At 37.4% G+C, this 19,664-nt stretch overlaps 1 protein-coding gene across 4 annotated transcripts in view; it reads right to left on the reverse strand.

Annotated features, from left to right (window-relative positions):
- LOC582027 overlaps positions 1-17,359 on the reverse strand; it is a 40,013-nt gene extending 22,654 nt beyond the window's left edge. Inside the window, exons 1-2 of one of the 4 annotated variants that reach the window (XM_782002.5) lie at positions 17,240-17,359; positions 7,986-8,134 (exon numbers count right to left, since the gene is read on the reverse strand). The gene's annotated coding sequence lies outside the window, so the exon portion shown is untranslated. Of the gene's footprint in view, positions 1-7,985; positions 8,135-8,505; positions 8,711-9,662; positions 9,877-17,239 lie in introns of those variants that run through there. The other 3 variants (XM_003728136.3, XM_003728137.3, XM_011663080.2) reach the window with 3 other exon arrangements.
- Between the last annotated feature and the right edge of the window lie 2,305 nt (positions 17,360-19,664).

Genomic DNA, 19,664 nt, shown 5'->3' on the forward strand with positions numbered 1-19,664 from the left:
AATTAAATTACATTCCATTTACACTCATGGGTTTACAAGAGGCCGCAAACTTTGAGGATTTGAGCATACTGATTGAACACTTAGCCTCTTCAGACATCTTTATTTGCTTCAGGCATGGACCCACCTCACACCAAAATCTAAACTACCGGTAGATTGATGTGAACACACCAATTTCTTTGCATACCAAAAATTGCTTTATGAGCAAATCTATCTCAGACCAGCCTATAATATAACAAGGTATCCTTTCAGACTATTGTTCTAATTGGCAGTGTGAAAACAAATAAGAACAATAATGGCTGCTCTATGGTATCTGATCTGATTTGATTTTTTTTTAAAGAGTGAAAGTTCACATGAATGGCATATTAAATGTGAAATATCCAAGACTTACAGAGGGTTCAGATGAGATGTAGATAGACAACATAATTATTTAGGATTTGTTTATCAAGCACTGGATCTGAGCTGAATCCATGTTCCAAAACCCCCAAAATACCACCCCCCCCCCCAAAAAAGGGGGGGTGAGAATATCCATTTGAAAATGGTAGAAATAGCATCAAAATACTATTTTCATTTTGCAATGTCCTAGTACAAGCACTGTGACCTTTTATCCATCCTGTCAAACCCAAGCAAAGCAACAAAGCTAGAATCATTGTCACTGGCATTTTCCCATGAACAATATCTATTTTTGCCATTCTCGGCAGAGGTCTAGGGCATGTTTACAAGTATTTTGATTTGTTTGCCATACCTCACTTTTTCCCAGCAGTTTAAAACTTTTGATAGAATGCATACATATGCATGCAAGCTGCAGTGTAGGACTGTTGGTATCTCTTTCATATTCATGGATCCATTAAACTTTATTTCTCTCATCAGTACATTTTAGCATAATGTAATAATACGTTTTCTTTGAAGCTTGAAGACAATTTTATACAAATTTATTTGTAGACCTACAAAATGTAGGTAATGAAATAATAATTCTCTTCAAATGTACAATGTTGAGTATGGTAAAAATATCAAAGAAGCAATTGTCTATAAATGCCCTTCAATATCTATACATCATAAAACCCCTGTCATCATGTCATCTTTAAATCTGTTTTAGGGCTAACAAAATGGAAGGATGATTTACCATTTTGGTCAAGTAGCCACAAAAGCCATCTTATCTCATCTCATAAGAGTATTGTTCTTGTGAATATATTCATAAGTCATAACAAGGAACATATTCAGGTACTGTGTTAGGGCAATGAGCAAGCAGACTGGCAACAGATAATAACTTGACATTGACAGCAACCTACCTGATCTCTGTCTGACCTATCGCGCTCTCTCTCTCTCTCTCTCTCTCATGTGATGCCTAACCACAAGTATTCCCGGTAATCATTAACAAGGCTTCAACATCACTTTTCTGTTTATCTTTTAGCCTCCAACCACAGCCATTTCAAAATTTGTATAAGACCATTTTCAGTTTAAAAAGATTGGTCAAGAAAAAAAATGCTCTTGTGTATTCCGTATGACAACTATTTTCTCTTTGATTGCATTGAAATTAAGTATCATAAATAGATGTATGTTGGCTAATAATCATAGTTCATATTCAGATGAATACATTACATCAATGAAGACAGAAGGTGAGTAAATCTTGGGTTGTCAACAGCCATTTCGGAGTACAAATATTGCAGTAGTTTTTCAAGAAAAATCAAACATAAAGATGGGATATCAGCTTCTTATTATCAATTAACTTTGGTGGTTCGCAGTATGAGATCTAGAATATCAATATACCCAGGAGAAAACTAAGAAATGAAAGTAACTCTGCTCAATGAACTCCAAATTACCTCAATTAAGATGTGTTTATAATAATTTCCTGATGAACACTCGTCATTACCGTCTAGGTAAGACAGGAAACAGTTAGTGACAATGTTAACAATGAACACATGATCCTCTCCAGTGTTTACTCTCTTTTTTATTTCAATTATCCTGAATTTCCTCCAATTTCAGACTATAGCCGGAAATCATCGCTGGAGTCAAACCCACAAATGTAGTCTCAAGCCGAGTACCTCACACACTGACTCAACCTTGTTCAAAAGCAGACATTTTTCCCACAAAATATCCTTTCATCACCATCTTGAAACTGGAGAGGAAAGAAAATACTGGATTTCAAGATGAGGACACAAAGTATTTGAGTCACCGAAAAGATATCCATCTTGTAAAAACCTGATCGCAAGAAGGTTGGAGGCTTGGAGACATTTTTTTTTCTAGAAGAAAAGAGACTTGATTAAAAGAAGGGTCAATCTATCGATGACACATGAAGACAAGAGGTCAAGAATTCACTGGGAGGGATTTTCCTGCAATTGAAGGAACTAATAATTCCATTTCCTGTTTCCTTCATCTTTAATTCTTTATCCGTCTCACTCATATTGTGAAAGTTAAAAAAAATTGGAGACACAAAGGGAAATTAAAGAAAGGCAAAGGAAGGGAAGCAAATGGAATAAAGGTGAAAAACCGCTCAGGTACTGTATCATCTGTTGAGAGCCAGAATGATGTTCACTATGAGTAAAAGTATATGAGTGCTTTCAGAAGATAATATCATGATCTATTAGGGTATTTGGGAAAAGGGTGAGGAGCTGGTAAAAAAAAATCAAAACCCATATCACCAAAAGGAGATGAGTATGAAAATTGATGGGGGCTCTAGGCAATTGAACAGGACCTCATATAAAACCAGGTTGGATAATGGGTTTCGAATGCTACTTTAAAATTTGCGCTGTCACACTCTATAAAAAGAGCTCTCAGAATGACATTTAGATCTTTAATAAAAAAAAAAAGGGGGAAAAATGTAAAGAGAAAGGAGCCGAGGAAGGGGTAGAGTCTGGGCGGAGAGTCTGGGCGGAGAGTCTGGGCGGAGAGTCTGGGCGGAGAGTCTGGGCGGAGAGTCTGGGCGGAGAGTCTGGGCGGAGAGTCTGGGCGGGTAGTCTGTGAGATTGCACTCTTGTCTATCAGTCTGTTCATATTATTGGACTTCCTCCATGGCCAATATTTGATTACTCTAGGGGTCTAAATAGATTATCTGAATTATGGGATTACTCCTGCTGCACTGCTACTGAACATGTGCATCAGGAGGTGCAAACAAATAAAATAAAATTTAAACCAATGTTTTTGTTTTAAATGCATCAATGGAAATCATATTTTCATATTTTGAGATAGATAAATCAATACATTCAATTCAATAGGCCTTGTTAACGAGAACAAAAATAAAACCTTTTTTTAATGACGTAAATGCATAGGTCTTTCTTTCCTTAGTTTTCTTTTACAGAGACTGACTATCAAAGCATTTATATTATGAAATAATAATACTGAGTTCTAAATCTAAAACCTCACTTTAAGTTGGCCCCATTTATTTTCCCTCCTTTAAAATGCAGGCAAATGCTCTTTTTCCAATCTTGTCTGTTATATCATATTGGTTTAATATTTGATATGGTATCCATCCATGAGTCATGATTCCGAGACTGCATGCATACAGGATTGAAAGAGTGGTGGTGGTGGTGGGGGGGGGGGGGCGTGGGGGCTTGTCCACTTACCATACCCACATCATGACAATGCTGATACAAAAAAGAGAACCAGCAACTTTAAAAAATTCTCACAGGATGGGTTTTGTGGCAAGTGTTTTTTATTTTCAAACTCATTCTTTGCATTTTCATGCTAAAAACAGGATGCCTGATGTAACCACTACCTGTAACTAAGTACATGCACCATTGTTTTCACAGTTTGGGGTTTCACTTTCACGTTTATGAAAATATTACAGTGTGTTAACTTACATGTATCCAGTACACGTGATGGCTACTTTCACACAACCCTAAACCTGTCCATGACTTCATGTTTACATAACAATACAAGGTAACTAAATGCTCCATTTCAACGACAGGATAGGAAATTATTTTTTTCCTCCCTCTAGTATTTCAAAGGAAAGTGTAAGGAGATGTATAATAAATGTATAGCACAGTTAAAGAAGATGATATGTCATGCCGTACATCGGTGTCAGAGCGGAAATTGTGAAATAAAGGGGGTGCACACCTTAAGAGGTTCAAACCTTTATGCCTTGTGAAACCTATAAGAGTTGGTTATCACATCGGATACCTCCATGCCCCCTTTATCTACCAAAGGTGTCCATATCTGGCGAACATGTAAACTACTATGGGCTGACACGTAGAATACATTTTTGGTTTGGATTAAACAGAATTGCCTCAAAACTTCCCTTAGGTATCGGGTAGACTACCGAAATTCACATTAAACCCAATTCTCATCAATGTTTTCTCACTTGTATAAACATCTGGTAAATTAACCAGATTGGAGAGCACTATAATATCTTTGACAACATGGAACAATGTTTCCATGTGTCTCTAAAGATAAAACTTTGAATTGCCATCACGATAACATGGCTACAGTAAGTTTGAAGAAAAAAAAGTTCTGTTAAAAAAAGGCTCTTTCTGGAGCCTATATAGAAAAACAATGTGTGAAAGTTTTCTACTCGGATACCGTATTAGTTTTAATCAAAAGGGAAACATGAGAGAAATTGATCGGAGAAAATTTGAGGAAATTGATAAAAATAAAAAAAATGTATGATTGATTGAGCATGCATCCATTAAACACAAAATGGCATAGAACTATGTAGATACCGGTATATTTCTATTAGAAGGGTAAAAATCCACTGTATGCAGAACAAGTTTACAATAACTTCATATGTCAAGGTTATGATAAGCTAATTTCAAAAGCTTTCAAAAGCTTAAGAGCTTTTAAAAGCAATCAAATTGATTTTGTAATATTGATTACAGGCTACATGTATGTACACAGTACATCAATTTTCTAACTAATTCATCCAAATCGTGTAGGGTTTACTGGTTGATTTTGACAACAGCTCAGTGTGCAATCTGTGAAATGCCCCCCCCCCCCAAAAAAAAAGGCTTCGGTGGGGGGGGGGGGCATAATAAAACATAAAAGGCCTGTCTGGACATAAGCATTTCTGATCACAGACACAAAACATGAGGGGAATAACAATAACTTCAACAAATCATACAAACATTAGAACTTTTTAAATGTCCATACATGTACATTCACCAACAAACTAATTTGCCCAACCATTGATATATTTAGAATACAATGAGGGCAAAAGTATCAAACGTAACTATGTAATACCAGCCAAGAATCAAAACAATTGCGTCGAACAAAGAGCATTTAAAGAAATTCAGTCAGACTGCTCTGTCAGCTGATAATGTGGCCTTCGCCAGAACCAGCTTGTAGCTCTGCGTGGGATGGCAGTACGTACCTCCATCTCCGCACAACAATACTCAAAAACAACCTTTCCCAGCACCCTGGGTTACAATGTAGTTGACCCATTGGACTTGAAGATTTGTGAGTCACTTCAGAAAATATTTGCAGAGTTAAAGGAAAAGGTTTGCCAGGAGATTTTGAATCGATTGATAGCGTGTTTATGAAGCAATTCCCATCCCCTCCTTCAAATAGCCATGTTGATGATGATGCTGATAGATCTATATGGAGGTGAAGATGGAAGACATGATAATCAGATGTGAGACAGGTAGAAGAAAAAAAGTTATCATGGAAACTGGGTTCTTCATGGCAAAAAGGTAAAACCAGTCTCAAGAAAGAACAGGCCCTCATTATGCAGGCTCCACACTAACTTAAATTTCAAAAGGGTATGGGTTTAGATACTTGTAGTTTTAATTTTCTCATGTATTAAAAGGGCTCTGATTAAAAGTTTGAAATTTTTGGTTCATACACACAGCACACAGTAACCCTGTGACTGAGTGTTGAGCCCTGCATTATTATTTGTCTGCATGTATTAAAAAGAAAATGGAAAAAAGTTCTCAGACAAAAGCATACATCTACCTAGCGGAGTTACTGGTATAATCTAATTAAATCTAATCCTTCAAAGTGAAAGTCACCTGATTATGAAGAGCAATAAATACCTTAATTTTTTCAGGAAAGGGATTTTAGGGTTCAGTAATATGATTAACTTTCATGGCCATTACTATTTCCAACGATATGAGATGTAAGCAGCAATATGCCTTTATCCAAAGATCACACTATTTTACATGAATTCTCTCGACTTTGCCAAACATATTCCAAAACAGCCAACTCTTGGTCATGTGATTTTGGTTGTCTTGTGTAGGTCTCGTCAGTGTGACTGCATGAGGTACCAAGATTCTTTCTCTGTCCTCCTATGAAAATTTAATATTTTGTCTCTTATATTTACTGAAACACATTTTTTTCCTCAGTATCCTTGTTTCCAGGTCAACATAGTCCATGAATGATGGGAATCGACAAACATACTTTCCAAGTGTGTGCCATTTGAGTTAACGTACTAATGTCACACCTGTTTGAAACATCACTCTCGTTCTATCATGGCGGGTGGAGTCTGGAGTCTGGACTCAGGAGGACGGCAAAACAAATATTTTGCCTAAATTTTTCCCAGAGAATTTAACAATTTGGGGAAATGTCATGGCAAATATTGTTTTCAAATCGCTTACACATGTAGGCTCAATATGAGTACTGATTCTGAATCAACTGCAGTGAAATCTGCTTTAGCAACAACCTGTCTATAAAGACCACATCTTTGAGTTCCCTTGGTGATCTTTTCTCGTAGAAACATGTGTTAAAGTTACCTGTACATAAAGACCACCTGCCTTTAGAGACCACTTTTCTTGCCACCCTTGAGTGGTCTTTATATGTACACGTTTCACAGTACCTGCATTTATGCTACAACATGCAACTGCCTGACCATATGTTTATGAAATAAACCAGATCTGTTCTGAATTGGATAGTTCAACATTGATCATAAGACCTGGAAAACCTGTACTTGCTCCAAATATTCAGGAGAGCTTTTTTCAAAATGTAGAATAATTTGAGAATGACAGATGTACAAGAAGAAAGCCTTCCAATGTTGTAACCGAACAAAAAAAATCAAGAGAAAAATCAAGAGAAAAAACAATTAAAACTTTTAACCAACATGCTTTAATCTATGAAAGCTATAAAATATTGAAAACAGAAAACAACCTTTTCCCCCTTTTTTATCAATGTTTTTACTCACAAAAATTTTGTAAAAACATCAACAATTTCAAAGGCTAATACCAAGGCATAACATATTTACAGTACAATCAAATAAAACAAATTATTTATACCAAAACAAAACAAAAAAGTTGTCATCAATCACCTGCTGAGAAGTCATGTGTTGAAAATAGACGGAAAGAACATTCCCATCTTATTAACTTACATATGATTTGATTTGATTTGATTTTATTTATTCATCATCAATAACATCAGTGATTAAACATTTGAATACATCGTGAATGGTACATGTTCATAAATGAATATTATAGATCATATTAAAGAAAAACCTAACAAAGTATTGATATGCTAGACATATGTCTTTTCTCATAGAATATAGAAGGTGATGAAAAGGAGCCAAATAATAGCACATGTGCTAGTCGAGTCTGGCCCCTGTTCTTAGCACACACTTGGCAAAAATAAATATATCATTATCAAAAAATAAAACTTGACAGTAGAAGTATACATGTTGAGTAATACCGTAGCACAATTTCTACACTCCAAATATAATTATGAAGAGGATATACCAGGTTAAAAAGTCATAGATACATGTATCTACAGATTATTTATACAAAAAATTGCATTTTTTTGACAAAAAAAAACAACAAAAATGTAATATGGAGATTATTTACAATATATACATGTGTACTTGCATAATTCAATCACTTATTCATCAAGTAATCGTTGAGATGTTTACGAAAAGTGTTTCTAGACCCTTTGTTTTTGATTTCATCGGGAAGTTCATTCCATAATCGGGTTCCTACACAAGTTACTGAAAATTTGCCTTGTGTTGTTTTATACAGTGGTTTTATAAAGGATTCATGTTAATGCAGTTTGCCCTACAAATACAACAGCCCATAGACAGAACACAACAGTATTGTACTCACCATACTTAATCAAAGAATAGCTAGCAGCCTTGGACTTGAATTTCAAAAAGTCCACATGTCCATCAAGAAATCAACGCACCAGAAATATTTCCTATTATTAGAGTCCGACTTGCTACTCCAGTTAAGCATGCACGGCAGATGTATATTCACTGTGTGTGAGAGAGAAAAGAGAAAGGGAGGAAAGTTGATGTGAAATCCACCAGCGAAATATAATGCAATGTGCCCAAGTCTTTTACTTCAAAATCAGAAATGATTCAAATGCTTCTACTTTTTCTCATTCAAAACTATTTCATTTCCGATGGTTTATCTTACACATTTCAAGTAAAAACAAGCAACATGCTCACATTTGGTTTATAAACTGTTCAACACATCATCAGCAATGCTAAGCAAAGGCTTAAAATTAGAAATGGCTCTTCAATAAATTCATGCTGTATTAAGAACTAGAACAAGATAAAGATAAAGTTTTCACAAGTTTTTAGAACAAATACAATTCCAAGAGAGGCTCTAAATACAATCTCACCACAGTTAGACGAATTCCTAAATCATGTCAGAGTCATACCATGCAATAACAACTCCCCTCCGTTCCTCACACGACACTGGGCCAGTATTCCAAATTATAATGGCACCAGGCACAACTGTACAGTCAAGCAGGTACAATAGATTCTAGCAATAGGTGAGAGAGCTCGAGAGGGGGTGGGTGGAAGCAATCACATCAGGCACCTACCACCACAGACAAGGTCCTCCCAGAGAATGAATCTCAGTGGCTGGCTGGCTGGCTGGCTGGCTCGCTCGCTGGATGATTAATGCACGCTGAATTACTTCCACCCACTGCACTAGTCTCGCTCATTTCAGCAGTCGGCCATGAGTTCTAGAATACAGGTACATACAGGCTTGGGGCAACTGTGCCCTTACCCCAAAGCAACTGGAATGCAATATAGCAGGCCTGAATTTAAGCCTGAAGATTTCTGATGAAAGTAGCCCAAGTATCCCCCCCCCCCCCCCCCGCCAAAAAATAAAAAAATAAAAAACCTACATGTACATCATAATATTGAACAAGTTCAAATAGAAGTATGGATGATGCAACAGCTAGCTTTTGACCTTAAAAAGAGTTCTGAGATATTAATACATTTTCTCGATATTCCTACAGTACAATTATGCATTTAAAAGAATTATTAATATCTCTCTCTCTCTTTCTCTTTAATCTCTATCTTTCCCTTTCTGCAGAACAGCCCTACACAAAATATACTTGGTGCTCTTATCAAGATGCACAGAAGTCATTTTTAGCTTTATCATGCATGTAAACAGGAAGATGTAAGAGTAATAAATATAATCTAGAGGTATCTTGTTTGGGTGAAAAACAAAGCAGTGTCTGAATATAGTGGTATAACATGATTTACCTCATTGCAACCAAACAATTAAATGTATCCATAGAAATGTTTTTCAAACAGAGTCACAATATTAACAATTATTTCTACATTGTTGTATCCTTTCACTTTTGCTTCATTATTCCAGAAAGCATATTATGCAATTAAATGCAATGATTTTGAAGTCTATTTGCAGTTGCCAGTCTAACTTAGCAGTCAGTACCTTGACATGTTCTTATGTCCATGGTATCAAAGAAAAGAACAAGCAAAGAAACTAAGAAAGTAAAAATAACTCAATATATTAAAAACCAACCTGTTAACAGAAACCCGATCACCAGTAAGCCCGTACAAGGTGTGTTCAATGACGAACAGAGGAAGTAAGTTTCTACACTTAGACCAATACAGAAGACAACCAAAATAAGTAGAAACACCAAGTTCTTTCAAGAGGCCATTGATGGCACCTTAGTTTGTGTACACAATCACATCTGCACTCTTTGGTCTGTTGGCGAACAACAAAAGACCCGGTATGAAAGGAGGGCTATATACCATTCAGCACAAAAAATCAAACATAATTGTCTACCTCTACCATGCTCTGATGCAACATTTGAATGGGGGTAAACCAAGCGAGGACGTACTTAAAGAGATTGGGAATATACTGCATGGACGGAAAGGTCATGCCTCTTGCTAGACAATAATATTAATTGTACTTCTACTTATATGCTTATAATACATTCTGCTCTCCTTTTGTTGAGCAAAACGAAAGATCTTTCTATCATAGGACTACAATGCAATATCTAGAAGATGTTTCCTCACCCCACCTCGGTTTGGGTTATTATTATTATTAGGTCCCACACACTTTTTGAAAGTTTAATCCATTCCAAATTTAATTTACAGTATTTTTATTAGATTAGGACTACCAACAGACTGCGAATGAGGGTGCATAGCATTACTATGCCTTGATTACATACAAGTATACATGTATGTGCAGGTAGAAGATGAGGAAAGTACATCATGCATCTATCTTGAATAGTCAAGATGGAAAATATTTGATATATCTTATAAAATAAATCACTTCATTACTCAGCTAAAAACATGATGTATTTAGTGTCAAATACCAAAGCTTTGTATTTAATCACAGAACATATTTACCCTAGATGTAGAATAGCTTGTAGCTTAAGTATGTATTCAATAGTTATTTATATTTATTCATTACATTCTAATTCATTGCTGTGATACTTTGGTGTATTAGTGGTACCAGAAACGATTAGCATTAAATGCTATTTTCTAGTCCCATTTATCCTTTCAACGTTAACCATTCACTTTTGATTGTTATATTGATGTACTTTTTGTTTTGATAATAATAATAATAAATACCAACCAACTCACTGATACATGTAAATGTATACACTTGGGTGAGAGGATAAAATTAAGGCTTTCAAGATATTTTGACAAAAAAACGATTTGCCAAGTTTCACATACATGTATTTATGATTAAACATGAAGTTTTACACAGCAAGTAGTCTATTATTAAAGAAAACTTACCAAAAATAGAATGAGAATATAAGCCTAGACGAATTTAAATTATAAAAAAACAGAAGTGTATATCCTTTCACATATTCCTACGATAACCAATGTCTGGACTACTTTCTAAATTTACATCAAATCAATATCAAGTCACATGTCTCTGAGATATCCTCCCGACTGAAATCCTATAAACTGATTATGTGTCGTCATCAGCGAGCTTTTCCCATCCAGACAAAATACTCTTTGTCAGTAAACATTTGCTCTAAAGTGGGCCCAGTTACTCAGGTATGTGATAAACTCATTTACATGAATGCCTCTATTCAGTAGACTCCTTTCGAGACTCTTATCTGCATAGGCTCTACCTCTTTTACTGTCAAATATATTGAATATATTCAATGATAAAGTTTTTTAAAAAATGACTGAAAAGGATATATATTGCTTCACATTTTAAAACCAAACTGAATTAATGATTTTTTGATTTTCGGGAGAAAAAAAAATTTAGAACATAAAAAAGGCAATTTTTATCTAAAAAGATTTAAAATATTTTGTTTTCATTAAATTAAGATTTGAAGAAAAAAAAATTGATTCAATTAAAAAAAAAATCACATTTTTTTTTCAACTCCCAAATAGTAAACCAAAATAGTACTCTCATATAGTACTTTCTAAAAATAGGTCAAATATTTTTGGTCATGTGACGAGCTCTCAACCAATCAAAAGCAAACAAATTTGTGATGCAGATATAATAATAGTTAAAAGTGGTTTACATATTATAGTAGTTTTTAAAATATTTGAAGTGGTAGTGGTGGTGAAGATGATGATGAAGATGATGATGAAGATGATAATGGTGGTAGTGGTAGTAGTGGTGGTGGGGTGGTCATGGTGGAGGTAGATATGGAGGTGGTGGTAGTGGTGAAGGTGGTGGTAATGGTGGAGGTGATGATGGTGGTGTGGTGATGGTGGTAATATGGTGGTGTTGAATGATGGTGGTGGTGGTGGTAGTGGTGGAGGTGATGGTGGTGTGTTGATGGTTGTAGTGTGGTGATGGTGGTGGTGGTGGAAATGGTGGTGGTGGTGGAAATGGTGGTGGTGGTGGTAGTGGTGGTGGTGGTGGTGGTGGTTGGTGGTTGGTGGTTGGTGGTTGGTGGTGGTGGTTGGTAGTGGTTGGTAGTGGTTCGTGGTGGTGATTTGGGTAGTAATAGTGGTGGTAGTGGTGGTGATTAGGTTACTAGTGGTGTTGGTGGTGGTGTTAGTTGTGGTGGTGATAGTGGTTGTGTTGGTGGTGGTGGTAGGGGTATTCATATCGTCGCTGTTTTCACGAGGTGACGGTAGTGAAAAAAAATTGCATTCACTTTGCGTTACGATTTTCCTCACTACCGTCACTTTGTGAAAACAAGGACGATATAGGCCTCAATCTTCTTCATGTTTGTTACACCAAAGAATTATAACTATAAGACTAAATAAACAAATAAGTCAATGTAGAAATGTAGACCTGCACTTTTCCATAGTTATTCGTCCGTAATATCCACAATTATTCATACTTCAAGTTCAACCTCAATAACATTGAATTTTAATTTATAATCTTAAAAGGGGTGGGACTGGGAGAAAATCATAACCCTTTCTATTCACTCAAAGGCAAAGCCATTTGTGTAGTCTATTTCCAACTCAAACGTCACAAATTCACTATCCAAATGTCATAGCTCACTTCTTCACATTCAAATTCATCGATAATGGGTATGAATTGCCTAGGGCACATTATGCCCCGCTCTTTTGTAAATACCATTCCCATGACTGTAGAGGCACGCCACAGGGCCCCTTGCTAGCTAGCCCTATAACAGGCAGGTGCTACACAATAATAGAGAGGTCAAAGAGAAGAAAAAAATCCCAGGACCTTTGGTTTGGTATAGCACAAAACATACAGGTTCTCCAGCCAGGGCTAGTCTTTAACAACAAACCATTTATGGTATGAAGAATCTCTCTGTCCAGTTCTCAAGGAGCATGTCATGATCTTGGCGTGTATTGTATGGTTTATTATATTGTGTCGACTCTGCATTGATTATACTAATTCTCTGTAGAATCAACTCAATCAAGTGAGAACATTAATACTAACACAAATGCTATCTTGCTCCAGGTTTCAACTTTTGGAACAAATTCAAACAATTAACTTTACTGAAAAAAATAAATTACAGTTACTTCATCTAAAAATATTTGGATGACTGAAATACTGCCAGATTGCCTTTATAAATTTTCAAAAATCAAAGATTCCAATTGAGATAGACCTTCTATGAACAAGTAGTGTAAACCTGTTTTCAAGCCTCTCTATTCTCATGGACCTACAGGTATATCATTAACCATAGGCCAAAATGTCAAAGGAATTTCGAACTATCACTCAATTGCAAAAACCATGGTGGCATGCAAAGCCAATCCATGCTACGAGGGGGGGGGGCACAGAACAAAAATGTAATCACTTCATGTGCATTTTTTATCACTTTACTTGGATGTTACATTTAAAATAATGAAAGATCTGGCATTTTCCAGTTTCCACTAGGAAAGATGATTTGATCAAAATTCTGATTCAATTTTTGCTTTAAAAGGCTAATGACCTTCTACCTTGACTAAGAATCAGTCTTCTTTTTCTTGCCTCATTTTACTCTTTGAGATCCCAAACTGCAAAAGAATAAATGTGGAATGGTATATCTAGTATCTACTCTAAATATAATAACACACTTTTGAATATTTGTGACAACTGATATCAGAGTAAAAATGCCATCCCATATTAGAGCCAGAAGGGTATCAAAAGATATCTGATTTACTGAAGACACAGTTAACGCCTTCCTGGCTCTGAAGAGACATTTGATTCATTGGCAGTTTGGAACCCTATAGAGCGAAAAGGGGCTTGGAAAATAAGACTGAGGTTTCCACCAGATTCTATTTAGCTTGTGAGATGAGATCAAAAGAAAACAACCAAGGAGTAAGTGTACAAGGAATGACCTTTCACCTTAGGTGACCTCATAACCATGCATACACAGAGTTTGATAGGATGAGGGGGCATAGTTCTAAAGAAAAGAACATTGCAGTGACTTGAGCAAGTTGAGGGCATTATAATGTAATCAGAAAATTGCATGAATAGTAGGTACTTGTCCATAATAAGTCAAGGCATTTGTCACAAAATACTGAGATTTCTGTTGACCAAGGTCTTTCGGTACTCTCCCAGTGACATTGTTTTAGCCTGTAATGTATCTACGGTATGCTAAAGTTAGGCATACATGGGATTTGTTATTAGTTTATCTTTTCCATTATTTTCTTCTATTTTTTATCAATCATTACCTCTTTCTTAGAAGAAAAATATGATAAACATAAATATACATGTACACTGAACTACTCTAGCTGGCAGTATGTGCATTGTGTCTGGGAACTAAAGCATACAAGGCAGACATTCCAGTAAATTTGGAAAGAAACAGTCAACAGCCAAGGTTTCTTACGACTGTTCAGTAATTCCTTCAGGCTAACAAACAAGGAATTGCATCTCAATATATTTATGGGTCTTTTCACACTTGGGTAACATGATCTATACAAAGAAACATCATATACCTGAACAGTAAACACTATACACACAATCTAGGGACTAGAACTTATCACAAATCTGCCATAGTATGCATTTTGTCTGCTCCCTGTTTTTCATATTGTGTTAACATAAGTTCTATAAACAAAATCCAATTTTTAAAAAAATCATAGATTCAACTTGAGATCATTCAAATTTCATATGAGTATTGTATCAGTGAATTGATACAATACTCATATGAAATTTGAATGATCTCAAGTTGAATCTATGACTCTTAATATTAGGAAAACTTCATCTCTTGTTCTCTTCATAAAATGACAAAAATAATCATATTTCTTGATTTCATGACTGAGCAAGCTTTTCTTTCATTGGAGAAATACTGCAAGTTAATGATCTACACACTGCATGCCCTGCACTGTATGCCATGTGAGCAAATATCCTGAGAGAACAGCTACAGTGTATAGTGAGTGTACATTGTAATTCATACAAGAGGAAGGGTTGTCCGCCTCTATATCACATATATCAAAGATTCCATGATAAATTATCATACAATATTGAGTGTAATCATCTCAACTTTCAAACCTTGATACTTTGGACCCACAGCAGTTATGTGTCCATTTCTGTTGCAGCACATTGTGCTGTTCAAGATTGAGAGTCTAGATTAAAAAGAAAATACTAATTTAAGTCTTTAGTAATTGGTGTAAAATATATAATCACTATTTTCGTTTATGTATTGGCAATTTCATATTTTTTTTGTAATTTTAAATAATTACAAATTTGAAAGAGGGAAAATACAAAAAAATGTTGCCAAGTTGAGGAAGAAAAGCAGAGTCATTTAGACCTTTAGTAACCTCTGAACTACTATGGTTAAACATTACACTTTACTTACTCATTCCTGCTAATTCCCAAACTATCTCAATCTCTTTCTCTTTGACTTTTTCTGATTTTAACCAGGGGCAACTTATTATCATCAGTGACTGAGTGTCCTTCAAAATGTATGATTTTCATTTTCACACTTATAGGGTACATACAACTAGTAAACAAATCATACCGGTTGTCTACTCAAAACAAAATAATTTTTGCGGATTCAACATTCTCTGCTGAGGGGGCACATATTACTAATTTGATAAAATACTCAAGTTAAACAAAATATTTTGTTTTTAAACACTCACATTTTCAGAAGTGTTATTAGCCTCTGAAAAGCCATTTACACAACACAAAAGTTCTCAAATATGGCAGGATCTAGGAAAGGGGGGGGGGGTACTTGTGTGCCGATCTGTCCCTTTATTTTTTTTTAATTATGTCGTGTAGGTACCGTAGGCCTACACAAGTCAGATTCTGTTTGGTCACCAGTGGATTTCAATGAGCTTTGCTTTGGTCATTTCCCACTACAAAGAAAGAAAGAATGTTTAGAATAGAATGAGAGTAGCAGAAGGGCACAAGGTTGCTTTGTTTGTATACAAAACACAATCATTCAATTTCAACAGCAGCAAGTAAAATACCTGATCTGTCTCGCTATGATCTTAGTTATAGTACTTCAGTTGTAATTTCATTCTACAGCCCTCCCTCAGGAGATCTGCCCCATTTACTAGTCATTTATACACTACTTTCATTTCCATCATGCCATCTCTTTAAACTGTATGCCCTTTTATTTGTCTATACCTTTCTGACTTTCTCTCCTGTTTCTGTTCTCTTTACTCTCTCTCTCTCTCTCTCTCTGTGGAGAATGAACTAATTTGAATAAATGGCTATCAAAGAAGTTTATGCCCAATGTTAAACAATATGAGCAAATTTAACATGAATTTAAAGACATTTGCAACATAGAATATAGGCCTACCTGTAGTTACAAGCCCGCGAAGAGATGGGGGGGGGGTAATCAGATTTGGTTTGGACGGAGGTGTAAGGCTGAAGCGTCTGAACCTATACCCATTTTTAAGGGTCTTTTTGGCAGAAAATGGTTCCTATTATTAGGGACTTCCATTAAAAAAATGCAACCATTTGCATGAATGATTTACACTTTCACATACCAGGGAGTACCTATTTATAAATTAGTAAGAAGGGGAGCTCAAATTAATGATATTGATAAATCTGTGCGGCCATCGGCAAGGAATTTGGATGAAAAAGTGAAATCATATTTAAATTAAATTATTCTTGTGAGATTTTGCGTCTGGAATTTTCACTTTAGCGAGATTATGGGCAAGATATTATCCTAAAGAAAATAGTTACCAATGTTCAATAAGGCCAAGATCTGAAAAGTGGGGTTACCAATACCTAGACCAAAAGCTTCAGTCTCTCTATATCGTCGGTTGTTCCACTGAGACTACGTCTGGCTCCACTAGACCTCCGATTCAACAAATGTCAGTTTTATTAAAGATATCAGACGGTTATTTCTGTCTAACCAATACCATAAATACCAGTTCCGTGTCTATAATTAGTCTGACTGTAGCTCATTCAATGAATAACAGAAACGAATTCATTGGTGTAGTTCCTTGATTCCTTGAAGAAAGCAAAAAATGTATACCTCATTTTTACCTGCCTTTCAAAAACCATCATTTAAAAAACATCAATTCCTTATTGCGCTCAGCTGTTTCGATAGGTCTTCTCAGCTGAGCAGCGAAATGTGAACCCCGTGAGTAAACGGGTACAAAATGGTCCTTGATTACCACTCAGTACATTTCTGATTTCTTGCACTTGCAAGAGCAAATTTCAATCACATTATTTTGAAGATGTACCCTATTTTCTCCTTCTCTCTCAGATGTTTTTAGTGAAAGTATACATATATTATACCAAAAAAAATGCTCACTTACCGGATTCAGTAGAGGGGTACTCGTGACAGGAGTTTAGTTTAGTGAAGTGTTCTTCACGAATACAATGCATCAAGACTAGACTCCACCACAGAGATTTACGCTCTGATCTGGTACTGGTGCGTACAGCTAGCGCAGTACTCTTCCCAACTAAACCGGTACGGTCGATCCACAGTGAAGTCCATCCACTCTCCGATCCGACACGCTGGCACGTGTACGGTGGGAGTGGGACGGTTCGTTTATCTCGGGAAACTGAAAGTGTCAGCAAAGTTGGGTCATGCCTCCTCATGTTTTTAATAATAATAAAATAATATTGATACAAATATTCAACTTTTTATATAGCGCTTAATACAAATGTCTCTATGCGCTTTGGGTCCAATCCGGGGGGGGGGGGGGAGCCGGGGGGACTCCGATTTGGTTGGTCGACGGGGATGTCGATCAGTCGCTCATCAAGCCCGGCCGCGCCCCCCCACTCAGAGGTCGAAATGACCGCATGCGTGTTGCCAAAATGTCCGGTAAAGGGGTACTTTTCGGGCGACAAAGTCCGGCCCGAGAATTGTGAAAAAAGGGGTGTATTTTACTTTTCACCCGGAGATTTCTTTAAAAAGGGGGTGTTTTTCTTTTTTTTCTCTCATCTCTTTGGACTCCTGAGAAATTATTCCGAATTTAGGGGGTACATTGAGCATTTTTCCTGATTTAGGGGGGTCTCCAAGGCAGAAAAAGCCCGCGAAAAGCCCGCGAAAGGGGGGTTCGGAAATGTTGGCAGTCCTCAGATAGGGGGTGCTTTTAAAAATAGGGTACGAGCATATGCGTACCCTAAATAACACTGAGTGGGGGGGCCGGGTCATCAAGACGGCTCGAAACCCGTATATTTTGGGGCATTTTTTTTCGAAAAAAAGACCCATTTTGCATGGCCAACACCTTTTGAATGAACGTGTGACCCATTAGAGCGGCACACCCCCGTATGTCCTAATAGTGTGAGTGTTTTTAGTGATTTTAATAATTATGTCATATTGTTTTCCCCCGAGTCGAGCTATACAATTACAATTGGTATTGTTGGCATAATCCGAAATGCACATTTCATATTAAATATCTATTCCATGAAGTAGAAGGGACGACGGTTGAATATAGTTCTTACTCTAAATATTTGTTTTGATTACAAAATTCCATTTTAACTAAGTGTCAACATTTTGCTACCTCACTTCGGTCGCTTGCAAACTTTGGGAAATGGAAAGAAGATCTTCACATGCACAAGAGACGTCATGCTAACGAACTAGTTAGTCAGTGATGGTATACAGTAATTTGTATATGGTGGACGCTGGCGGTGGTGGGCGTGGTCACGGGGCGGATCCAGCCGGCGGCAAGGGAGGGGGCCAAATAGGGAGCCTAATTCGTATATTCAGAAAATATTATATCGGCGAATCAGCCAGCCAGCGAATCAGCGGGGGGGGGGGGGGGGGGTGGGGTGATAAGGAGCACTAATTTTTTTCCTCCCAATTCGTGAGCAATATTTTTTGGCAACACCCCCCCCCCCCCCCTTGAGGCAGGAGGAGGGGGCCCGTCTTCTTTTTTCCAGTTAAATTTACCTGTCTTTTGGGCCAGGGGAGGGGGACCGGGGCCCTTGGGCACCCCTTCCCCCTGGATCCGCCACTGGTGGTGGTGGTGGGGGGGGGGTGGTGGTGGGGTAGACAGTGATGGCGGTGGACGAAGGTGGTGGTGGACAGTGCATGGTGGTGGTCGTCGTCGTCGTACTGGGTGGTGCATGGATCCAGCCGGCGGCAGACGAGTGCAGGGGGAAAAAACGTGTACAAACACGTTAATTTTACCTTTTTTGGGAGATCCCCCCCCCCCCTGGCGCTCAAGGGGGGGGGGTGCAAATTTTCAAATTTTGGAGGGCCAAAAAAAAATTGGGCCCCCATCCCTAAGAAATCCTGGATCCGCGCCTGGGCGAGGGGGCCAAAGAGGGGCCCAATTCATGCCATATATCTAGTGGCGAAACAGCCAGCCGGTGAATAAGCAGGGGGGGGGGGGGTAGGGGGTAGTGATCGAGCACTATTTTTTCTTTTTTTTTTTTTTGCCTCCAAAAATTTGAAAATTTGGGGGGAGTGGTATTAGCACTAATTATATTTTTGTTCCCCCCCCCCCCCTTGGGCACCATGGGAGGGGGCCCGTCTTCAAATAAAGGTAAAATTAACGTGCCTTTACATGTTTTTTTCTGGATCCGCCACTGGTGGTGGTGGTTGAGGTGAATTACGGTGGACGGTGGTGGTGTACCTACATGATGCTGGTGCATGAAGGTCGTACGTAGTGGACGTAGTTGTGGTGGTGCCAGTTGTGGTACGTGGTACGTGTTTTAGGCCTACGTGGTAGCGGTGGTGGTGCCCGGATGTTAGTGGTGGTGCATGGTGGTGGTGCATTGTGGATCTAT

The sequence above is a fragment of the Strongylocentrotus purpuratus genome, unplaced genomic scaffold (assembly GCF_000002235.5).
Source record: "Strongylocentrotus purpuratus isolate Spur 01 unplaced genomic scaffold, Spur_5.0 spur5_scaffold_6, whole genome shotgun sequence".
NCBI lineage: Eukaryota > Metazoa > Echinodermata > Echinoidea > Camarodonta > Strongylocentrotidae > Strongylocentrotus > Strongylocentrotus purpuratus.